This window comes from Amborella trichopoda, chromosome 12 (genome assembly GCF_054954075.1).
Source record: "Amborella trichopoda isolate Santa Cruz 75 chromosome 12, AtrichopodaSantaCruz75HAP2 v2.0, whole genome shotgun sequence".
Taxonomy (NCBI): domain Eukaryota; kingdom Viridiplantae; phylum Streptophyta; class Magnoliopsida; order Amborellales; family Amborellaceae; genus Amborella; species Amborella trichopoda.
Genome location: NC_142347.1, coordinates 4,703,393 through 4,728,326, shown reverse-complemented (window position 1 = coordinate 4,728,326; position 24,934 = coordinate 4,703,393).

Genomic DNA, 24,934 nt, shown 5'->3' with positions numbered 1-24,934 from the left:
TGAGTTCAAAAGATTAGAAGATACAATAATTTGAAGTCATATGTTGTCAAAAAGATTTTGAAAGCTTGGGTCTCTTGATAAATGGTTTTTTAAAATAAGGTGTATGGAGAAATTTTCTCTTTAATTTTTTATTCCAACTCATAATCATGTATCTTACAAATTTTTTTTTTAAACTAAATAAAAAACAGTGGTAAATTGTAAAGCAATTCCTCTCCAACATATTTTGACAAATTTCCCCTTTCTATTATCCCCTTACAGTAAGCCAGGCAAAGCAACAAGGGTCCATTGGAATCTCATTTGATGTGATGTGGTATGAACCCATGTCTAATTCCGTAGAGGACATCGCCGCAACTCAAAGAGGTCAAGATTTCCAATTCGGATGGTAATTAACCTGCCCATTTGACAGTTGTATTTTTCTCTTAAATTCTCTTGAAAATGTATACAATGAGACGATTTACTTTCCATACAAGGAGGTCACAATTGTCATTGGCCGTTAGATTTGATATCAGATGGTTGAAGATGTGTCAATGTTTGGGCACAATGTCTAAAATAAGATTTTTCGGATGTTGCAATACACTTTCATCTATTGGATTTCATAGCGCGATTGGGACCTCCTTGTATAAAAATAAATAGTCTCATATTATAGAGTCCCATTAATTAAATAATAATTTAGAACATAATTTAAATTTTTGAGAAATATTGACTGGTAATTTATTTTTTAACTATTGCTTTAGTTTAAATAAATAAAATAACTCTAAAAGTGTAATAACAAATAAAGAGATAAAGAAACATAGAAATACAAGTGATTGATTAAGCTATCTTCATTTCAAAATCTCATAAGCATGTGGTACGTTGGTGAGTTTGTGCACACACGTGCTTATTTACATATGAGAGAGAGAGAGGGGGGTGTGATGAAAGTATTGTGTACCAAAAAAAAAAAGAGATCATGAAAATTTTTTAAACAAGTGATAAAAATGTTTAAATTAAGTGAGCTCCTTGATCCGACTCAAGAGAGTCCGAGTTTGACCGAGAAAGTTTTGATAAGTAAAATTAAGAACTTATTTGAAACCTAGAGACTTGGGCGATTCCAGGGTATTTTGGCCCCAAATCGCTTGGCACCTGATTTGGTCTGGATAGGCTAATATTGGTTAAGCGATTTTCTAAACACTGGCTCAAACCTTTAAAAGCCCATGTGCAGGACTCGGGCTTGCCAGGGTCCTAAGCCCGAGTTAGAGGCCGGCCTACAAAAACAGCATGCCACTTCCATATCTCCACAGTTTTACGTTGAATCTCTAGATCTATATGTGCATGTGCATGTGTGTGTGCGTGTGCGTGTACGTGTACGTGTACGTGCTATGTTGTGCTGATTTTCACTAGAGTGACATCACTATAGTGACAACAAATTTCGATGAACAAATTGCAAGTTCATGGACCCTTTGTTTTTCGGGGACTATCCGAGCTCAATGAAAACCCAAGTTGGAAGCCGTTTGCCACAATTCAGCAAACCCCAATCTGCTCTGATTAAGGGTTCCATAGACTTTGTGGGTATCAATCACTACGCAACTTATTATGCCCATAAAAACACCTCTAACATTATTGGTGTCCTTCTCAATGATTCCCTATTAGACTCTAGGGCTCTCACCCTACGTAATTCTCATCTATTTGGATTTCAATTGCTTCTTTAAAATTCAATAAATTGGATTAATTTAGCCTGATTTTGGAAATTTTAATTTGGATTTATTTTGGAAATTTTGATTTTGTTTTTCTAAAAAATTTGCCTTAGTTTTTGCAAAATTAAGTGAAATTTGATCGGAGCGTATTTCACGAGGATGTGGTTGTATGAGGCAACACCTGAAATAACCATCTTGAAGATGGATTGAGGATCCAAAACACCTTTTGGTGACTTGTAGATCCATTTATGCCCTAACTATGGAAATTAAAACTCCAAAAATTGTGCAAATCTAGTGTGTATGTGTAAAGACTTGAAATGGATGGTCTAGATGAAATGGTACAATATAAACTACTTTTTAAAGCTTGAAATCCATTTTTACCAGATCCATGATCATAGAAGTGGAAATGATTCATTTGTAGAGTTTCCAATGCTTTCGAAGGTGATTTTTTATGATCTAGAGGTGAACATGATGGATTTCCAGTGCTTTTACCCCTGAATTTTAGGTGTTGTCACAAGCAACCTCAGCCACACCAAAGCCTCATCAAATTTGATGGCTTTTATCAATTTCAATTTTTTGTTCCCAAGTTTCCAATAACCCTATATTATGAATGGGCAGTGCTGCTCATCTTTTGGCATTACTATTGTTGTTTTCCCTTTAAATCTTTCGAACTTCTTATTTTTGGCTTCTATGTGTATCGGTTACTCACTATTTCCTTTGATGCATTTACAGCTTTTAGAAATGGTCAACCCATTAGAGACAAGAAATGATTCCAGCTCAAACCTCGTTACTTCAATGAATATTATTAATACATAAAAAAATTGGTATTGTAAAAATATTATATGCTTCCATGGTTGAGGAGCAAAATGTGCATTTGCTCTAGGAGTGAAATCAAAACCCTAGCTGGTACTTTGAAGCAGTGGTTTAAAAAACAGATTGGTTGTAACAATCCTAAAATTTCAAAAAAAAAAAAAAAAAAACAAAAAAAAAAGGAGAAAATATGCTGATAAATAGGTGATGTTCTGTTTGAGTATGATGGTCCTTGGGGACCATCACTGTTTTCAAAAACTTTTGCTTTGAATTAACTTTTGCTTTGCATTTACTTTTTTCCTTTGCCCGCTTTTGCCTCCTGCTGCTTGCAGCTGGCAGCGTCCTTTAGCGGACGTGGTTTTCGTACGATAAAAGCCTGCTTTTAACGCGACACCTCAGGTATGAGGTAGAGCGTAATAACACAATATAATAATACGTTATAAGAATTAAAATAGGGGATGTGAGCACTCCCACCCTAAAACAAAATTTTTAGATCTCTCTCTCTGGTCGAAACACAGTGAACTTCTCTCTCGAATCGAAATTTTTATCGGAAGCTCCCTCTCAAATAATTGTGGGTAAGTGACATCGTCTTCCAGAAAAATAGTTTGTTTTTAATAAATAGTGATATTTCCGCCCAGGATCTTTATTTTATAAGTTTTGTGTGTAAGTGACATCGTCTTTATGAAAAATAGTCTATTTTTAATAAATAGTGATATTTCCGTCTAGGATCTTTATTTTATAAGTTTTGTGTGTAAGTGACATCGTCTTTCTGAAAAATAGTTTATTTTTAATAAATAGTGATATTTTCGTCTAGGATCTTTATTTTATAAGTTTTGTGTGTAAGTAACATCGTCTTTCTGAAAAATAGTCTATTTTTAATAAATAGTGATATTTCCATCCAGGATCTTTATTTTATAAGTTTTGTGTGTAAGTGACATCGTCTTTCTGAAAAATAGTCTATTTTAAATAAATAGTGATATTTCCGTCCAGGATCTTTATTTTATAAGTTTTGTGTGTAAGTGACATCGTCTTTCTGAAAAATAGTCTATTTTTAATAAATAGTGATATTTCCGTCGAGGATCTTTATTTTATAAGTTTTGTGTGTAAGTGACATCGTCTTTCTGAAAAATAGTCTATTTTTAATAAATAGTGATATTTCCGTCCAGGATCTTTATTTTATAAGTTTTGTGTATAAGTGACATCGTCTTTCTGAAAAATAGTCTATTTTTAATAAATAGTGATATTTCCGTCTAGGATCTTTATTTTATCAGTTTTATGTGTAAGTGACCTCATTGTCTTGAAAAATAATCCATTCTTTTTAAAAATAAAATGAAATAATTATTTCTGCTTATTATCATGAATTTTAGGCGCGATAAATTTTATGCGCACGTGACCTCATTATCTTGAAAAATAATCTTTTTAATAAAAATTGTGATATTTTATCTATGTTAGAAATTTTGAATGCTGTAAATTAGAAAAATAAATTTATTTATTTTTCTTGTCTATTGTTAGAAATAAATGTGATATTTCTGCTTTTAGTAAAATTGTGATATTTCTTTCTACTGTTTTGAATATTTAGACATTGTAAAATTCATGTGCCAATGACTGCCTTATTATTTAAAAATTGACATTTTTGCAATTGATTATAGTATTGTTGTGAAATGTTTATTTGTGAATTGATATTCCATAAATTGTGATAATTACGTATTCTTGAATTTTTATAAGAGTTTTTCTATACATATTAAATTGGCAATTATGCTAGAATGCCTTTACAAACTGCTACCTTTCTAAATTTGAGCCCAAAATATTTGATTGGTTATTTTTGAAATGTTATAGAGAGTGACTGTTATTAATGGTTTAAGTGAAATTCATATTAATGGTTTCAGTGATATGTTGAGTACATGATATTGCTGCTTTCGAATGTTTAAAGAGATTTAGAAATAATTTAAGTATGCAAGTGGACTCATCCGGTTCGCCGGTGAGGTATAAGTGGACCTATCTGGGACGCCGATAGGGTTTAAGTGGACTCATCCGGTACGTCGGTGAGGTATAAGTGGACCTGCAGGGATTAAGTGGACCTATCTGGGACGCCGATAGGGATTAAGTGGACCCATCAGGACGCTGATAGGGTATATAGGTGACCTACTTGGGACGCCAGTAGGGTATTTTGTGAAATCCTTTGAATTATGCACTACCGTTAAAGTGTTATATGCATTTCAATTATTCGGATTATACTTAATTATGCATTTATTGAAAGTGAAACTGTTGATGCATTTCTGTTAATAGATCTCATTTTGGAAAATATTGATATCTTTCAATCATGATTATTTTTAGGATTATGATGATCACTTACTGAGTAGCCAAACTCATCAAACTATGGTAAACATTTTTCAGGATAACTACGGATCCATTTTGAGTGCTAGTCAAGATCAACCTTGGAAGATACTGTTGTTGTGCTAGCTTTCTTTATTTATTTTGTAAGACCCCGCCACTGTAAATTTGTCCTATCAATAGATGTATATATGTTTAGTCTGTCACATCTCAAGAATAACAGTATTGAAAATTCTTGGGGTGTGACATTGGTACTCTAGATTGGGCATCCCAAAAACCCATCCAGATTGGTGAATCAACGGTTTGGATCGGGAATCGACCGAATCGATCGGATTCAACAATAAAAAAATCCAAAAAAAATATTCAAAATCATTATAACTCTGTTTTTTAGGAATCCAATAAGAAATTAAGGTACTACATTATTAACTTTCATTTGTTTTCATTAATATGTGACTAATGAGATATTTTTTTCCTGTATGAACTTATATTAACCATTAAATCACAAAAAAAACAAAATCATAGAATTATCATGGATGCAGTATATAATCATACATGGACTACAATAAAGAATGGATTAAATCGATAAAAAAATGGCCACTAAAATCTTGAATTGGCGGAAACACTAATCCACTAGAAAAACCCCAAACTATTACAACCCAACTAACTATAATCCAAACTTATTACAACCTAACTAACTATAATCCAAACTTATTACAACCTAACTAACTATAATATTATATACTGAAATTGAAATTGTTGGTTTATATTTTATAATTATTTTGCTATACAATAATAACAAATCCAAAATATCTTATAATATCATCTAATTTAAAATATATTATTGACAACTGTAAGAAAAAATAGTACATTACATAATTTATAATGCAAAATTAATAAATAAAATATAAGATTTGGATATCAATGTAAAAATTATTAGAATACGTACCAATTTTCAAAATAACACTTTATTTTTTCAAAAATCTAATATAAAGGTTTCTAGAATAAATTTAGTGGAAGAGATTGTTATGAGAGAAAGAGAGATTTCAAATAGCCTCATTGTATGAACCCATCTTTAAATTAATATTCCTAAATTTATGTTAAAGACCATCATATTATAAAAATAAAAAATATAATTAGAACATTTATTCCAAGGTAAAAAAAAATCTAACAATAGGCATTCATTATAATTAGACTATTTATTTTTGGGTAAAAAAAATTCTAACAGTAGGCATTCTTAGATGAGAGAGAGAAAAAGAGCTAATATGCTCCAAGCCTATATTCTATGGGTGCAGTTGGCATACAGCTGCATTCGTAGCTGTAGAGGTAAGGTGGACCTTCAAATTTTATCATGGTATATAATTTTGATGTAAAATGTTCTTAGGATTATCTCAAAATCTATTTTTATATCTAATTATAAAACTTAAAATTTCAAAAATGATTGAAATCAAGTAGATTTATAAACATATGAAAATCTTGAAAATGGACAGTGTAAATAATATATCGTAAAATGCACTATTTCTACGACTTAAAATCTTTTTATTTTTCATGGTCATACATCTCAATGTCGAGATGATCAATCAAAGGGTTTTTAAACATTAAAACTACCTTTTCCGATGGATTTTTGAGGTGCATCTGTAGTTTTGCATTATAAAGCCTTAGGGACCATTTGGGTACCTGAAAATCATTACGTGACAATAGATTACAAGGAAATATGACATTTCCACTGTTTGGGTACACTTAATCGTAAGGAAATGGAAAGATATTACGCTAAATTTCCCCAAAAATTAGACCCCAAAAATCAAAAAATCCATTATGCACGGTGATAGGTGAAAATCTATTACGACGAGTAATTTTGGGAAATCTTTGGCGTGCGTTTTTGCCTATTCTATTCTTGATTAAAAAAATCTTCTAAGCCCTCTCTTTATAATATCTTGGTGATCCCTCCCTTTTTAAGCTTGTCCCCTTATCTAAAGGCATCAGCTCTCATACTAAAACAAAAAAAATAAAAATACAAATCAGTAATCAATAATAAATTACACCACACAAATCATAATAAAAGTTTCACACAACATAATGTGATCCCTCCCTTCTAGTTTATTAATCAAACTTCTTCCCATTTTTTAGCTCGTATTCTACAGATTTTGAATTTAGTATCATAAATTTATTTTTTATTTGAAATTACATAAAGAGACATTTGAAAGACTTCTATAAAAAATAAATAAAAATAAGGCTTATCATAATAAAATTATGTTATTCCAATCATATTATTCCAATGATTTATCATGTTCAAACCAATGTCATGTTAGAAAACATGTGATTGCATATAAGTGCCAAAGGCACTTAAAATAAGTAGGAAATAGTTTCATTATTGTAAAATGGTACAAGTTATTATTAGAAAATCTTTTTAGAATGGTGATAATGTTATTATTAGAAATCTTTTTAGAATGGTGTGATGATGATTTTAATTCAGTATTTTAGTAGAATTTTGTGACAAAAGAGAAGGAAATGATAATTATGCATTTTAGTGAAATTTTGTGACAAAAAGGAAAGAAATGATAGTTTATAGGAACATGCTAGTAAAATGTTGGTAATGCATTTCCTATATTTCTTCCAGACATAGCCAAACAATAACAATGTATTTCCCAGGTAGCATCTAAATATTACCCAAACAGTAACAATTTATTTACAGGTAATGTATTACGAAATATATTTCCAAGTATCCAAACGGCCCCTTATATAAACTTTTTCTATTGTATTACCTTTACATGTCTAATTTGAGCTTACAATAATTGCAGCTCAAATTGCATCCTTATATAAACTTTTTCCATATTATATTACTTTTACATATCTAATATAAGCTTACAATAATCGCAGCTCAAATGCATTTATTTTTTTGACAAGCAAAATAAGAAGATGGCGCTGCCCAGGCTCAGGCCAAGTACCTTCAATGTGTAAGAAAGACGTGATAACCAATTACACCACATGCCTACTTGTTGTATTATTCACATGAATAAAAGCCTGAAAGCCTTTATTGTATTGCCTTTGAATCACAATAAGTACCATGCTCAAGTCCCACATCAAAAAAATGAAAGAAGTTTGACGTGAATAAAACCTTCCTCAGGATACGTGGCGCTAGGATACGTGAATAAAGCATGATGAAGCATGAGGCAGTGTGCCCAAGGATACGTGGCGCTAGGGGCTCATGGTTGATGGAGACATATGTCGCCATGTGATTGTTTCCATTTTTATTGAAAATGATAAAAATGCCTATTGTTCCCATTTTTATTGAAAATGATAAAAATGCCCTCGACCCGGCCGGATTCCGTTTTATAGCTGGATCTGAAACAGTCCAGCCGATACCCAATCCGAATCACGACACATGTGGCGATGTGATTGTTCCCATTTTTATTGAAAATGATAAAAATGCCCTCGACATGGCTGGATTCCGTTTTATAGCTGGATCTTGAACATTCCAGCCGATACCCGATCTTAATCGCTCGGTTCCAGATTGGATCGGTGTTTTTTTGAACCCCCAAATTTCGGTGTTTTTTTTAACCCCCAAATTTGGTGATATGAGGTGCCTAATTTGGCTACCAACCTAAGAAAAAAAAAAAAAGAATATACGATACGCACCTTAAAACTGCATGAAAAGCTTCACATTGAGGAATGCAAACAAATTGTCTAAATGGTCTGATCAAAATGATTAGCACCTAAAAACTGTTTCTTTTAATTTTATAACACTAATATGGTTATTTAAAGGAAAGTATATAATGAAATCATTTACCTTTGATATAAGGTGGTTATAGTTAATCTTGACAATTGGATGTGAAATTGGTTGACTGCTTTTGTTTCATTGACCATGTTTAAAGTTCAAAAGAATTTTTTCAAACTTTGTCACACACTCAAGCTATCAGATTTCCCATCATATGGATATAAGTAAGTGTGACCTCCCTATACCAAAAGATAAATGGTCTCATTGTATACAAGAGCCTAAGGTCATTGACCCTAGGAAGCATATGTAAATTCTGCTCCCAAGGGAACAAAATGTACATTTGCTCCCTTGGACCAGGACCTTCATATTATTATTGCTACTTCTACTCATTCATTCGATGATAATGATGATGGTGATGTTGATAATGGAGCTAACAGTGATATTAGAAAGGGGATGTACTTGATGTCTTAGGGGACACAATTGTTAATCTGCGTCCGCGATGTACCAAATGTCCATTGGGGTCAATGCAGGTAAAAAATGGCAACTTTAAAGTTGATTATCAGATGGAAGACGTATGTACATCATTTAACTGGAGTAGGAGGTAGAATTCTAAGATACATTAAAGGCTTTCGCCATAAAACTTAAATAAACATTTGAAATATATAGTTTATATGTTTATTAAAGTGTCAAACACGAGTTTTTGGCATTCATGACGTATCGGCACATGCTCAAAATATTAGATATATGTGTTCCAATTGCATAGCTCCATTCAAATTAACAAGTAGGCCATGAGCACTGGTGTCTTAAAATGCGAAAAGTATACACTTATCTTTAGTACAGGTTATCACAATTAATGTTGCCCAGTAAAATGTGAAATTGGGTGATTACATGTATTGCATTGACTAAGCTCAAAATTCAAAATAATTTTTTTCAAACTTTGTGACACACCTAGGCTTTCAGATTTACAACGGATGGTTATAAGTAATTGTATCCTCCTTGTACCAAAGGTAAATAATTTCATTGTATACAATCCCTTTAAAATATTTATTATTTTTTTACCTTGTGCGTTCATAAGGATAGATGATCCAGACAATTCCCTAATTCCCATCAAGGACACGTTGAAGGATGAGAAGAGGATCAAATACCACAATGACTACCTCACAAATTTGCTGGCTTCCATGAGGTATGTTGCTTTATTGACTTGTGAAATTCCATTATTTTTCAATTTGAATTGCAAAATTTTGTACTTTTTCCCTTTTAATTTTGGGAGAATCAGGGCTAAATAAAGGTGGCAATGGACCCGACCAGACTCGAGACCCGGTGGGTAGATCTGACCTCCGGTTCGGGTATAAGTCCAAATTTTTCGGGTCCGGGTCCAAAACCTAGACCCAAATACTATTCGGGTTCAAATCCAGCCCGACCCATTACTACTCCTAGGGCTAAAATTTTGGCATATATAAATTTCAAAATTACGCTCGTTATGAGTAACCAACGTGTACTTTGTCGAATTTTCTATTTGTACAACCCATGAAGTCATTGTGTTACATGAGTTGCCTAATGCGAAGAAAATATGGCAATCATTTAAACTTTTAAATTGTATTTTACAATATTAGACCATTTACAAGGTTGTAAGGTCCACCCACTACTTTATGTAATCTAAAACTTTTAAATTGTTATCATTTAAATCTAATATCCCCCCCCCCCCCCCCCCCCCCCCTCCCCCTCAAATTTAAATCTCATAATCCATGGCTTTTGTTGACCCCCTTCCTAATTTGGAAAGGTAGATTGTGCGTCAGGGGACGCACTTCTACAGTAGCCTCCCCTTAGCCATGTAACATCCATCATGGAGACGGATGCTGGAAAATGGTAGCTCCAAAAAGTTTGAAATCAATAGTGTTGAAATTATGTTAAAAAAATTATTTTTTGTGTTTTTAATTTTCTTTTTTTTAAGTTACTACTTGTCATTGTTGAGATTATACATTCCTCAAAATTTTGAATCTAAAATCTCTATCTAAAATGGATTTTAGAGGGAGGACTCATTAAAAAAGGTGACTCCGTTGACTCATAGAAACCTTGTCCTTTTAATTTTGGGAAAAGTTCATATCATTGCGATGCTCTAAAGAATCAAATTAGGGTAGATCTCAAAAATTTCACTAGAAGAGGGTGTTTTGATGCTCAAATATTCTCAAATTGATTATCTTGACCTCAAGATGTACAGACATGAGAAAAAAAAATGATTTCATGTTTTAGAATTAGTGTATCTTGTAATGCATTTTTTTACCGTCAATTTTCAAGTTTTCATAGATATGCTCAATCTATATTACTTTTTAAGCTTAAAATTTTATAATTAAAGATAAAAATATGTTTTAAAGCTATCACAAAGATTTCCAGTTTTGAAAACACATTTATCGATACTATTTAAAGGTGCACTTTACTTTCATTGTTTAGAGTTTCGGCTCTATAGAATCCACACTTTAATTTTTGCGTAGAACATGAAAAATGTTTTCCAAATTTGGTACAAAATACTTTGAAATTCCATAAGCTTCCAAACTTTGGCAATTCCAATTTTACGAGGATGGATGCATTATAAAGGGATATTTTGTGTGGTCTCTCTTGGACAATTGGGAATGGGAGGCCAGATTTACTTTGAGATTCGGCCTCTACGTCATAGATTATAATGATAAGCTCAAGCGATATCTAAAGGACTATATTCAATGGTTAAAAAACTTCTTAAAATGATAATGCAATTATGTTTGTCTCAAAAAGGTATATAATAAAACTGTTTACTTTTTGGTACAAAACGGTTATAATCGCCTGTAACACTCGCATACGAAATCATGCAACTGAGGGTGCACTATGGACTCGTGCTCAAAATCCGAGGAAGTAGTCCTCAAATTTGAGGGTGCACTATTGACTCGTGCTCAAAATCCGAGAAAATAGTCATTAAATTTTTTGTCGACAAATAACACAATCTAGCTATCCAAATTCACGCTACAAGACTCGTGACTTTTGCGATATGAAAAGTATAAGTCACATCGTATACAATTTCTTTTTTTGTATTATTATTTCGATGTATCTCATCATTATTTTTGTATTTTTATTTCAATGTTTTTAAAGATCCATTGTCTTTTGACCAATCCGAGTTTCTATATATTGAATTTTATCCAAAAGATTAATGGTTAATAAGAATAAGAAAAATTGTAGGTACCTTCAATTTAGACTTTTTAAACAACCTCTCCCTAACCAACTTTTTTATCGCAACTTTTACCCCAAAACATACTTTTCTGACAAATACCCCACAGTCAAAACTCATATTTATTTGGATGAAAATACCCTTATCCGTACAAACTCGCGTCACATCCCCGTAGGATGCGTAATGACCAAAGCTTAAGTGTCGGGCCGCAGTAAAAAATTGTCGGACCGTTACAATAAAACCACTGCCGTACCCCAATGCACAGCTACCGGACCGCATGAAAAATATGTTGGACCGATGTAAAAGAGTGCTGGACAGATATCACCTTGTGCCAGACCGAGCTAAAATCACAATCGGACCCATTGAATATTTGTCAAATCGAAGGCACCTTGTGCCTAACCACGTGCACACTATATCAGCAAAGAATACAATGCTGGACTGGCAGTTGGAAGTGCCAGACCGACAGTTGGAAGTATTGAACCGATTGCACCTCATGTTGGGAATGTGACACGAGCTTGTACGGATAAGGGTATTTTGGTCTAAATAAATGACTTTTTAATTGGAGGGTATTTGTAAAAAAAAAATATTTTGAAGTAAATATTTGTGAAACCCCTTCGACAGTCTTTTCAAACTCGAAACAGTTAGGTGAGTTGTCAGGTTCAATTTTTTTTGTTTTTTTTGAGAAAACTACAACTGTTGTATACTCTACACCGCATCCTCCAACAAGCCACTCGGCCCTATAGGTTCTCCACGGTACAAAAAGAACTCTATACTTGAGGATACTTAAAATATCCGAGATGCCTTTATGAATACATCAACACATATTTCTCCGTCCTTTCGTAAGTCTTCAACAATCCTTGTGCGTTGCTCCCTGCCCTTCCTTGCCTGAGTAGCAACATCAGCTGCAGGATCATGCTTCCTCCTATTAGTGGTAGCGGCTGCCCATTCCTTCAAGGTACATGCATCATGGGCAGTATGTTGGCCATGCTATCTGTTGTCGGTTGCATTTTCTTCGTTGAGCTCTTGTCGGAAGCTGAGAGCGCTGATTCTTTTCCCGAGAGGATAATGTCGTCAGATGAGGAAGACTTGAACTCCTCATCACGCCCCAAGTCCACCACCGGCACAGATGTGCTAGGGGTATGAACTGCTGTCGTGTCGGCACCTTCTTCATTAGTATCATGGGAAGGGCCTTGAGTGACTTGGTGGTCATGCCTATTCAAAGTGACGCCACCTCCCCCTAATGCATCCCTTCCATCCGTGACCCCAGTGCCAAATATGGTCTCTAAGACCTTGAAGTATAAAGGTAAAGTCTTGCCATTGTATCTTTTTACCAAACTATTCTCCTGTAAATAAAACATATGCATGTATTCAATTTGTGGGAACATTGCACTGAAACTTGCATAACCACATAGAAACAGACAATGAAAGGGTTTTCAACTCACCACTGTATACTGAGCCCATAGGACTGATTCAGCAGTCTCCATATTTCTCCCATAATCAAATCCAAAACCAGATTGTGATAAAGTTTTACTTCCATGAACTTGGTCCTAAATTTCTTGTATTTATTCTTCAATCGTTCTAAGTCATAGGAATTTCCAATTGCCCCTTTCATGAATTGTATCATTCGGAGTCATGCACCTTTTTTTAGGCCCCTACCTTTCTTGACCTCTTTCAACAAGATATCAATAAATTGATTCTCCTCTGCAACGTTCTACTGCGCAAATTGTCTGGTTTCGCCTTTTCGTGATTTGCTCCCCACCTATGCACAAGGCATATGGACAATTGACCATTCATATATAAATTTGTTACAATATATCTACAATGATAACCGTTCATAGTACCATGTTAACGATTTTGTTTACAATGCAAACAAGAGAGATCTTGATAGGAAGATCCCTCAGATCTGTACAACAAAATGATTTTAAAAAAGTGATAGAGAGTAAGGAAAATCAAATTCTGATTTGAGGCTAGATCTACTCATAAATGAGTAGATCCGCTCTCAGATCAATGGCATAGCCAGCATCGATCCAAAAAGCACGAAAGAATAAAATAAATGTAAAATCCTAGATCTAACAAAATAACTAAAAAATAAAGGAAAAAGCATAAGAAAAATGCTTGGCCAGGCCAGTTGCCCCGGCAAACCCGAGGCTTCAAGGCCTCGCCTGTATCAGGACCGGTTGAGTTTATGCCGTACGTCATTTTTTGTCTCTCTTCAAGTTTTGACCAAGCCTTGGCTTGGTTGGATTTCTTGATCTAAGGGTGGCCTAAAGCTAGGGTTTTCCTAGGTCTAAGATTTGCTAACCGGCTTTTTGTCTCTCTATCTTTCTCTCTCTCTTCCTCTCTTTCGTTTTCTCTGAGCTCTCTCTCTCTCTAAGCTTTTTTATTTCCTGGGCTCTTTCTCTCTAGATTTCCTAGCCTCCAACGTTCCACCTCTCTCTCCCAACTCTTCCCTTTCTCTCCCCTTAAACACGCTAGTTTTCTTTTCTTATAGACCTAATAGGGATGTGGATTGGATAACTACTAAAACTATAGGATTTGCTCGGTATAGAATGGATAACTACTAAAAACTATGGGATTTGCTAAGTATAGAGTAGATAACTACTAAAAACTATAAAATTTGCTAGGTTTGAGTCGTAGGATGGGGACCATGGATTATGGTGGTCTATGGTTTAGGGGTCTACTGAAATAGTGTGGTCCTATGGTTTTTTTAAGGTTAGGAAAATCATGGAATTTTACCAATTATAAAAATGTGGTGTCTACAGTTGCCACTCTTTGGCACTCCCTGTCCTTCGAGGGACAGGTGAGTGCCAAAGAAGTAGACACTCTTTGGCACTCCCTGTCCTTCAAAGGGCAAGTGAGTGGCAAAGATAATGTAGACATTTTAATTTTCATCATGACGTATTGTAGTCAGAGGACATACCAACTATCCTTCCAAGATATTGCACCTTCCGCTCACTCACTTAGGGTATTTTCATTCTAGGGTTTTCGGCATGATATGTCGATGAGTTACACTAGCTTAAAACTCGAGTTGGATTTTCTGACCATGCCACTTAACTTTAAGGGTTTTTCACAATTTCAAATTCTTAAACTTGACACTTTCTTTTATTTTCTTAGGGTTTTCTAAGGTCTTCTATAGATTTATCTTGTTTAGGCAAAGGTTTACTTGGTCAATTCTGAAGAGAGAGATGAGGTGGCAACATGGTAATCATCATATATTAGTGTCCAAACTCCTTCGTTTTCAAAAGTATTTTTAGAAATAAAACCTAGAGCCTTGAACTGGTCATGATTTTAACAAAGAAATTAAAGTTCTTTTAAAACATATGGCATATGATGAAAATTTTGAAATGAGAAAGATATTTTGAAAAACAAATTTTTAGTTAGCAGTTTTAGCTCCTGCAACCATATAGCCCTTTAGGTAGTTTAACGTCATGCAGCGATGGACAGGGTAGTTGGCAGTTATACTCATGCAAACGATGGAGTGTTTTTTAAAAGAAAAGTTTTGAAATGAAAGTTTTAAGATTTTTATTTCTTTTTAATTTTTTTTAAATGTGGGTCTTACAGTTTAACCCCTTTGGTAGACCCCATATGAGTGTGTCGGCTCCTTGCTTGAATCTTCAGGACGAGGAATCATCAAGTATTTCATTATCTTCCAACCTCAACTCTTGTATTTCAATTCAAAGGAGAGTTCTTTGGAGTTTTCAAGCAAAACATAGTTTTGAAAATACAGGATACTGCCCCTGGGTGTTTAGAGTCTCTTTGGATTTTCGATTTAGTTCCTCCACCATTCACCTTTCAAAGTCCAGATGATCGATGTCCTTAACAAAGTTCCATCAGGCTAATGCTTATTGATTTTTCTTTTGACACTATTCTGACTCAGGATGAAGGAAGAGAAGATGTTTACATATAAAAGACTTTAGAGAATAGAAGGAAAGGAGAAAACTTCTTCTTTTTCATCACTTCCAGCATTTCGGGTGTTCAGCCTGGTAGCCATTTTTCCAACACATGGGGTTCCTTTTAGAATTTAAGCCCAAATGATTTCTTTTTTTTTTTTCCTTTTTATTTCTCCCCTGGGTCCCTTTCGGGTGTTCAGCCCGGCAGATTTTATTTTATTTTTATTTTTTGAAGAAGAAAATGACGATAAAAGAAGAGGAGGAGGAAGATGAAGAGTCAACGGTTTTTTTTTTTTTTTGGCATTTCGCTTTAAGACTATGTAAGGATTTGATCATCTTTCCCTTATCCAGGTAGCAGGGAGGTTCTAATATCAGCCATCCTTTGATTTCCCTTGCCCCAGGTTGGCATCGAATATTTCTTTGACAATGGTCATCGAGCTCCCTTTGGATTTATCTATTGAATTGCCCCACTTGATCCTTGATTTTGGGACTAATAATTACTCTTAGTTTCCTAATCCCTTACATGGATGGATAAGCTCATTAGTTATTCCCCGTTAATGGGATAATTTGTATTACTCATTAAGCGTTAATGCCTTTTGAAGTTTGAGGCGTGAATGCCCTATTTGGTTTCTTGCAAGGGGTGATCACTCACCCAACTCCTTTTTTATTTTTTTTTCATTGAAGATTTTTTGCTCTTCGGAGGTTAACTCCGTAGTAGGCTCCTCCTCAGTGCTCGAGCTTGGAGGAGATTCTCGCAGGAGAAGAGTGACTAAGTTAACATTGGATGACCTTATGGCACGTTGGGAGTCTTCAAACAAGGGCTCAATCTCATTAACTGCCCCTGTTGTGCCCTCTCTATGAGAGGAGATTACCTCTATTTAGTAGTTTGATGGGGTTGCCCCTGCAGGGCTTTCTGTTCTGTTAGGAACTTGTTTTTCATGAGATGAACTTTTGTGATATGGGCGTACCCCAATTATCGAAGTTGTGCTCCTGCCCTAGTTAAGCTCTAGAAATCTCTCCTCTTGAGGAGGTGACCCAATTTGGTCACCATATGGGTGGATCATCTAGGAAGTCTTGTGAAGACGGCCCAGGTGGGCCTCTTAGAATTTTTAGAAGGTCAACTTCTTTTGATAGTTGAGGCAGTAAGTCTCCTTGAAGAATTTTCTCATCTGCCTCCTCTTGAGTTATTCTCCCGGAATTAAGGTTTTCTTGTCACCATGAGTTTGGAACTCCACAGTTTCTTAGTCTTGGTTAAGCTTATGCTCGAGTTCACCTTGCTTTTGCGAGTTTGATTCATTATCATACATGTGTGATTCATTTATTATGTGAATTTAGAAGTACAGGTTGAAGGGATCATCTGCCTTAGTTTGATTAACGATGATGGGGACTTCTTGTACCTCTTTCGAGACTACATCTTGGAGTGGAATTCCACATGTGATGACCCTTTCTCGTACGGTTTTTGGGTTAACTCCTGGGTGAGCTTATGCTCGTTTTGTTCTTCATCTACTATACTGTCCAATTGATTTCTTCTTGTGCTCCAAGGCCATTGTAGCTGTTTTTCAGGTTTGAGTGCAGTTTGTGATTCTTCTGAGTTAATCAGATTGACATCAGAACTGTTTGTCGAGACATCTAGAGTTTCTATTTTTTCTCTACCAATCACCTCTTTCTTTTTAACACTTATCATATCGTTATCAATGAGGTTCTGAACTCTATGCCTGAACGCTCGGCATTCTTCAGTATTATGAGCATAATTTTGATGCCACTCACACCATCGAGATGTATCGCCTCCATGGAAGGGAAGAATCCTGGCTACTATAAGTAATTCTATGAGCCTTGCCTTAAGCAACGTCTTAATGACATCGGTCATAAGCTCATTAATGGGAGTGAATTCCCTTGGTGTGGAAGTCTGCATTCTCCATGTGGTAAAGTAAGTTTTAGTCCTTTCTTTTGAATGGTTTGTAGAAGGGTTGCTTTTCTTGATTATGTTCACCTCTCCTTCTTGAGAGGGTCTTTCGCCAGTCAAGTTATCAAAGACTATAGCCTCATCCTCCTTAGCCCGTTCATAATGCACTACTTTCTCAAGTATAAGGTCAAACGAGTAAGGAACCGCCCCATTGCTGAAGAACATGACATATTCTGAAGTCATGTTCTCTAATGTCATTCTTACCTTCACAGATTTAGGGAGTGGGGTTTCGATGACTCGTGTAGCGGTCTCTCTGAATCTTGTTATAAATTCAAAGGGAGACTCGTTCGACTTTTATTTGGTGGATGTTAGCTCACCAAGGGTAATGGGTCTTGGCCCCGCCTGAATATTTCGTCAGGAATTGATTGAGGGTTATCCTTCATGAATCTCTGGTGCCACATCAAAGGCACCTCTGATAAGTCATGCGAAAACATGACCTTAAGTTGGTTGGGTAAGTCTCGCAACATATGGACCATTAATAAGTAGGTGTTGATGTGTGCCTCAGGATCCTCTTTTCCAAAAAATTTGTTTATGAATTGTGGCATCACAAACGTTACTGGTAGATCTTCTAGGTGTCCTAGAGTTTCTTGTACATAGGTTTTAGGAGCTGAGAAGTCTCATAATCTCATTTCTCTAAAGAGTCTTGGAGGCATTTCATGTAGGTGAATTGAGACGTCGTTATAACCGTGACCTTGCTCGGCTGCATGGTCTGTTGAACCTGGATTTGTGGTATGTGGCTTGTATAGACTGGCTTTCCCATGTAGCGGGTTGCCCCAAGGATTGAGCCTAAGGACTATGTTGAACTTAGTGTGCCAGTTGTCGGATGGATAGCCAACTAGTTGGCATGGTTTGAGCCAAGTAGTTGGCATGGTTTATAGCATGAGCTTCTGACCTAACCTGCTTGGATTGACTACATTAGATGGTGTACCCTCGGTTCAACAGGTCTTTAAAGAATACATGCAACTTATGATTGTCTTGATACTGAGTTAGGTCAAAATTTTGACTTTTACTAGTGCTGGGTTGCTTGGGTAGACTTTCTCTAGCTGTGTGTGAACCCACTTGCCCCCTAACTGGCTGATTACTAAGACTAGAATTTAACTGGCTGATTACTAAGACTAGAATGCTGGGCTGCTAATTGAACATTAGGGTTAACCCAACTGGGATTGACTGACTCATACATCTAGACCGGGGTCTTACTCTTGGTGTGCCAACTAGATTTGAGGCTAACCCCCATGTCATGGAGGATTGCCCCTGGCCTAACCCCTTGACTAATCAGGGTATTATGGCACTATTAACCTGTTGGCTCGTGGCTTCCAAATGATTGCCCTGAGGGCGCTTGGACGGCTAAATATGGTTCCATATGGGTTGAGACTCGATTCACTAACACGAGTGCTTTGGATTTGCGAGGGAGCACTATGATGATGCCTCTCTCGGACTGACTAGGTTCTCTAGATCTAGACTGGGTTGAAACCATAGGGTTGGACCTTGCTTTGCTTTGATCCTGGGTCATAACTCCTAAACTTGTGCTAGACTAGAAAGGTTGGACCTAGCTTGGGCATGGACTTAGATTAGGCTTGATGGACATATGTTTGAATCCCAAATAGAGGTGAGCCCAGTCTAAGTCTAGGAACAACTCTGAATCTAGACCTAAGAAAAGACCAGACTTGATGGATCTTGCTATACTCGATTGGTTTCAATTTGAACCTTAAGTTAAGATGAACCTAGTCTAGTTCTAGAGGAATCTCTATACTTAGACCTAGGCTAGGACCTAGACTGAGATCTGAACTAGATGGGTACGAGTCTTGGCTCGGACCGAGGAGGCACCTAGGCTTGAACTTAGGCGTGAACGCGGTTCGAACCTGGACTAGGCTAGCCACAAGCTTGAGTTTGAACTTAGAGGGTTGGTTAACAGACCGGTTGTTGACCCGAATTGGATGAAGGTTAGGTTAAGCATGAGCCTTGGCTTTGACCAAAACGGGGCCTAGGTTTGGACCTAGGTGTAAACCTGGTTCGGACTTGGGCTAGGCAAGGCACAAGTTTGGAGTTAGACCCAGAAGGTTTTGAAAATCAAACTGGGTGTGGACCCGGATGGGATCAAGGTTGTGTTACCAAAAGGGGGCTTTGGTTCGGACCTGGGCTAGGCTGGCTACAAGACTGGACTTAGATACAAAAAGTTTCAGCTCGGACTAAAAGAGGATCCGGACTAAAATCTAGGACTAATCAATCGAGATATGCAAACAATGCACTTGAAAACTTTGCCTTAAACTATAAGTAGGCTCGGTCTGAGTGGGTTCCTTACTATTGAAATGCGGTTAGGCTGAGTAAGTCCCCACATAGGTCCTGGCCTCCTGTTATGGAAATCAACCAAGTCTTACTATGTGTGGAGTTGCTTTGAGGCTAGGGATTATGGAGGGGTGCTCACAGTTAAAGTTACATAAATCTCAACCTCCTCGGCTCTCAATGCTACCTTTCCCTCACGACTGTTAGTGCAGGATTTTTGGAGTTTTCAAAAAATTTGTTGGTTTCCCGAGCTTCCCCAGTTCGTTGTGTGCAAGAGTGTGTAAAGAATCTTGCAAGTGAAAAGAAAAATAGCAAACAGGAAAACACACAATGCAAGAAAAAAAAAGGAGTGAGCACTTGGCACAAATTGTGCCAAGTGAGGTGTGCTTCGGGTCAGGTTTTTGACCGACCAAAAGCATAGTCAGATGTGCAGGTAAGCAACGCCCAAGAAGGTATACAATTAATAAAAGTGGAACCAGACACAACCCGTGCTTAGTTGAGCGTGCCCCAAGTCAAGGGTGACTCGATCAGGGCACAATTAGATAGAGAGTACAGGTGACCCTGAATTTTATTTATTTATTTTTTAATGAAAATAGAAAGTAGTGGCAACTATCGAATTACAAGAAAATAAATGAAAAATAGAATTATTATTTTTTTGACAAAAATTTTTCTTGTTTTGGAAAGAGGGAGAGGCCAAAGTTGAATTTTATTTTTTATGAGAAGATTCTTTATTTATTTATTTTTCTGTGAAAATGAAATGACATACAAAAAAAAACTTTTATAGCAAAATTGATTTTTTTTTTTTAAAACCAAAGAAGCTTTAAAAGTTGTTTTTTCTATCTTGCAAAGCAAATTTTTCTTTTCCAAAAATGAAAAATGCCTCAAAAATTTTTTATTTTTTATTTGAAAGCAAGATAGCATTTTGCCTAATTTTCAGATATGAGAAATGCCTTTAAAAAAAAAAAAAAAATATTGAAAGCAAGATTGCCTTTAAAAGATTTCTTTTGTTTTTTAGACAAAGATGCCTAAAACATTTGCTGATTTTTTTTTTTTTTAGGAAAGTGATTTTTTATTTTAAAAACTAGCGAAAGATACCTTTTTTTTAGTGGATAAGAAAGATGGCCTCAAACACCCACTCTTTTTCTCTCCCTTCCCCATTTTCTCTCCTTATTTTCTCTCAATCTCCCTTCCCTGTCCATCTCTAGCTAACTCTTTTATAAATTTCCTCTCAAGGGATTAGTTGCTATCTAAGTAAATCTCCTCTCAAAGAAAGAGTTTCTCTCTATTCCCCAAAGTTCTCTTAACAACTCACACACCTCATCCCACTTAACTTAAAGTCACCTATTATTGATATGAAGAACTATGCCATGAATACCAAAGGAGAAAAATTATTCCATGAATATCAAAAAAAGATTAAAGCAGAAGAGACCAAAGAATGTTTTTGAACGTGAATACCAACGGTTAACAATTAACCCAAAGCGTTAACTATGGAATATCTCCAAAAAGAAAGCTCTACCCCTTAATCAAAAACTCTGCTTCTTTTAGTAAGATAAAAGAAAATGAATAAACAACAAGGAAACCTTACGAGGAAATAAAAGAAGACAACAACAAACTAAAACAAATAAGGAAACTAAAGTCAGAATCCCAAAAGAAAATATTTATGCCCTTCTCTCTCTTTCTCTCGGTCTAAAACTCACAAAAGTTCAAGGAGATTGAAATAAAATAGAAAACATTGAAATCTGAATAAACAAAGACACGCAGTCCCCCGAAACACAAGAAAATTATTTGGAACAGATCCAAGCCCTTAACAAGTTGGAGTAGGTGGAGAGAGAAGAAAATAGGAAGTTGAGTAGCCTCTTTTAATAGAGATAATCACGAACCCAAAACAACTTTTTAGAAGTAGAAAAGAAACAGACACATAAACATAAACATGCTCTTATCACAAAATTCAATGAGTAATCCTATTTCTTTTTTTCTTTTTTTTCTACTTACAAACAAATATAATAATAAATGAATAAATAATGAAAAGAAATACTAACGGAAAAAGGTAACAAAAACAAGGCATATGGACAATTAAGAAATATTAAATCTTATGGAGTGATAGCACCACTTATGCACAAGGCATATGGACAATTGACCATTCATATATAAATTTGTTACAATGTATCTACAGTGATAACCGTTCATAGTACCATGTTAACTATTTTGTTTACAGTGCAAATCAGATAGTCTTCATAGGAAGATCCATCAGATCCGTACTACAAACTGATTTTAAAAAAGTGATAGAGAGTGGGGAAAATCAAATTCTGATTTGAGGCTAGATCTACTCAGAAATGAGTAGATCCGCTCTCAGATCAATGGCAGAGTCAGCATCAATCCAAAAAGCAAGAAAGAATAAAATAAACATAAAATCCTAGATGTAACAAAATAACTAAAAAAATAAAAGAAAAAAAGAATGAGAAAAATACCTGGCCAGGCCAGTTGACCCTGCAAACCCGAGGCTTTAAAACCTTGTCCATATCAAGACCGGCTGAGTTTATGCCGTGTGTCCTCTTTTGTCTCTCTTCAAGTTTTGACCAAGCCTTGGCTTGGTTGGATTTCTTGATCTAAGGGTGGCTTAGAGCTAGGGTTTTCCTAGGTCTTAGGTTTGCTAACCGGCTTTTTCTCTCTCTGGGCTCTCTATCTTTCTCTCTCTCCCTCTCTTTCTTTTTCTCTGAGCTCTCTCTCTCTAAGATTTCTTTTTTCTAGTTTCTTTCTCTCTCTAGATTTTCTAGCCTCCCATATCCCACCTCTCTCTCCCATCTCTTCCCTTTCTCTCCCCCTTAGCACGCTAGTTTCCTTTTCTTATAGACCTAATAGGGATGTAGATTAGATAACTATTAAGAATTATGAGATTTTTATGTGTAGAATGGATAACTACTAAAACTATGGGTGTGGAATGGATAACTTCTAAAAACTATGGGATTTACTAGGTGTAGATGACTAACTACTAAAAACTATGAGATTTGCTAGGTGTGGATCATAGGATTGGGACCATGGATTATGGTGGTCTATGGTTTAGGGGCCTTCTAAAATAGTGTGGTCCTAGGTTTTTCTAAGATTAGGAAAATCATGGAATTTTGTCAATTTTAAAAATAGGGGTGTCTACAGATTTATATCAATGTATGGGAAAGGCAAACAGTTCTAATCCCATTTCTTATTTCTATAGCTATTGTTTCACATTAGTGGAGCAGATAATGATATCAAAATCAGACAAAAAATAGGTGTGTTAAACACTGCTACATATTCAGCAGCATATGACCAATTATCTCATGCATTTAGGATTTGACTCAAATAATGAGATCAAATGATGTTTGATCCACTTATGCAAACCAATGGCATTCTAAGTAAGCCAATGACATCATATTGATATCAAAATGATATCAAAATCAGATAACAAATAGTGTGTTAAACACTGCAGCATATTCAGCAACATATGACCAATTACAACTTGCATTTAGCACCAAGATTTGACTCAAAATAAGATCAAATGATGCTTGCTCTACTTCTGCAAACCAATGACATTCTAAACAAGCCAATAACATCATAATGATATCAAAATCAGATAAAAATAATGTGTTAAATACTGTTGCATATTCAACAGCATATGACTAATTATCACACGCATTTAGCACCAATATTTGGCTCAAAAAATGAGATCAAATGATGTTTGAGCTACTTCTGCAAACCAATGACAGTCTAAGCTAGCCAATGACATCAAAATCAGATAACAAAATAGTGTGTTAAGCACTTCTGCATATTCAATGGCATATGACCAATTATCACACGCATTTAGCACCAAGATTTTACTCAAAATGAGATCAAATGATGCTCTATCTATTTCTGCAAGCCAACAATATTCTAAGCAAGCCAATGACATCATAATGATATCAAAATCAGATAAAAACCAATTTGTTAAACATTGCTACATATTCAGCAACATATGACCAATTATCACACCCATTTAGCACTATGATTTGATTCAAAATGATATCAAATGATGCTTGATCTACTATTTCAAACCAATGACATTTTAAGCAAGCCAATAGCATCATAATGATATCACAATTAGATAAAAATAATGTGCTAAGCACTATTGCATATTCAGGAGCATGTGGCCAATTATCACACACATTCAACACCAAGATTTGACTCAAAATGAGATCAAATGGTGCTTGATCTACTTCTGCAAACCAATAAAATTCTAAACAAGTCAATAAAATCATAATGATATCAAAATCAGATAAAAAATAGTGTGTTAAACACCGATGCATATTCATCAGCATATGTCCAATTATTACACACAATGAGCACCAAGATTTGACTCAAAATGAGATCAAATGATGCTTGATCTACTTCCACAAACCAATGACACTCTAAGCAAGCCAATAACATCATAATGATATCAAAATCAGATAAACAATAGTGTGTTAAACATTATTGCATATTCAGTAGCATATGGACAAATCACTCACATTCAGCAACTCAAAATAAGAACAAATAGAGCTTGATCTACTTCTGCAAACCAATGACATTCTAAGCAATCTTATAACAACATAATATATCAAAATCAGCTAAAGAATAGTGTGTTAAACGCTACTACATATTCAGCAGCACATGGCCAATTATCACACACATTGAGCATCAAGATTTGACTCGAAATGAGATCAAATGATGCTTGATCTACTTCTGCAAACCAATAACATTCTAAGCAAGCCAATGGCAGAGTAATAATATCAAAATAAAAAAAAAAACAGTATGTGAAACATTGCTGCATATTCAACAGCATATGGCCAATTATCACTCACATTGAGCACAAGATTTGACTCAAAAAATGAATGAAGAGAGAGAGAGTAAGTTGCATAGTTCAGAATAAAGGTACAAACCAGCAGGATAATGAAATCTTCGTCAAGAAGCTCCGCGAGCGCATAGACAAGTATATATATATATATCTATATCTCACACATGTTTGCTCTTCCTATCTAATGGTGGTTGGCTTTGGCTTTGGCTTTGCAGAGTGAATATAACATTGCCGGAGGTTGAAAC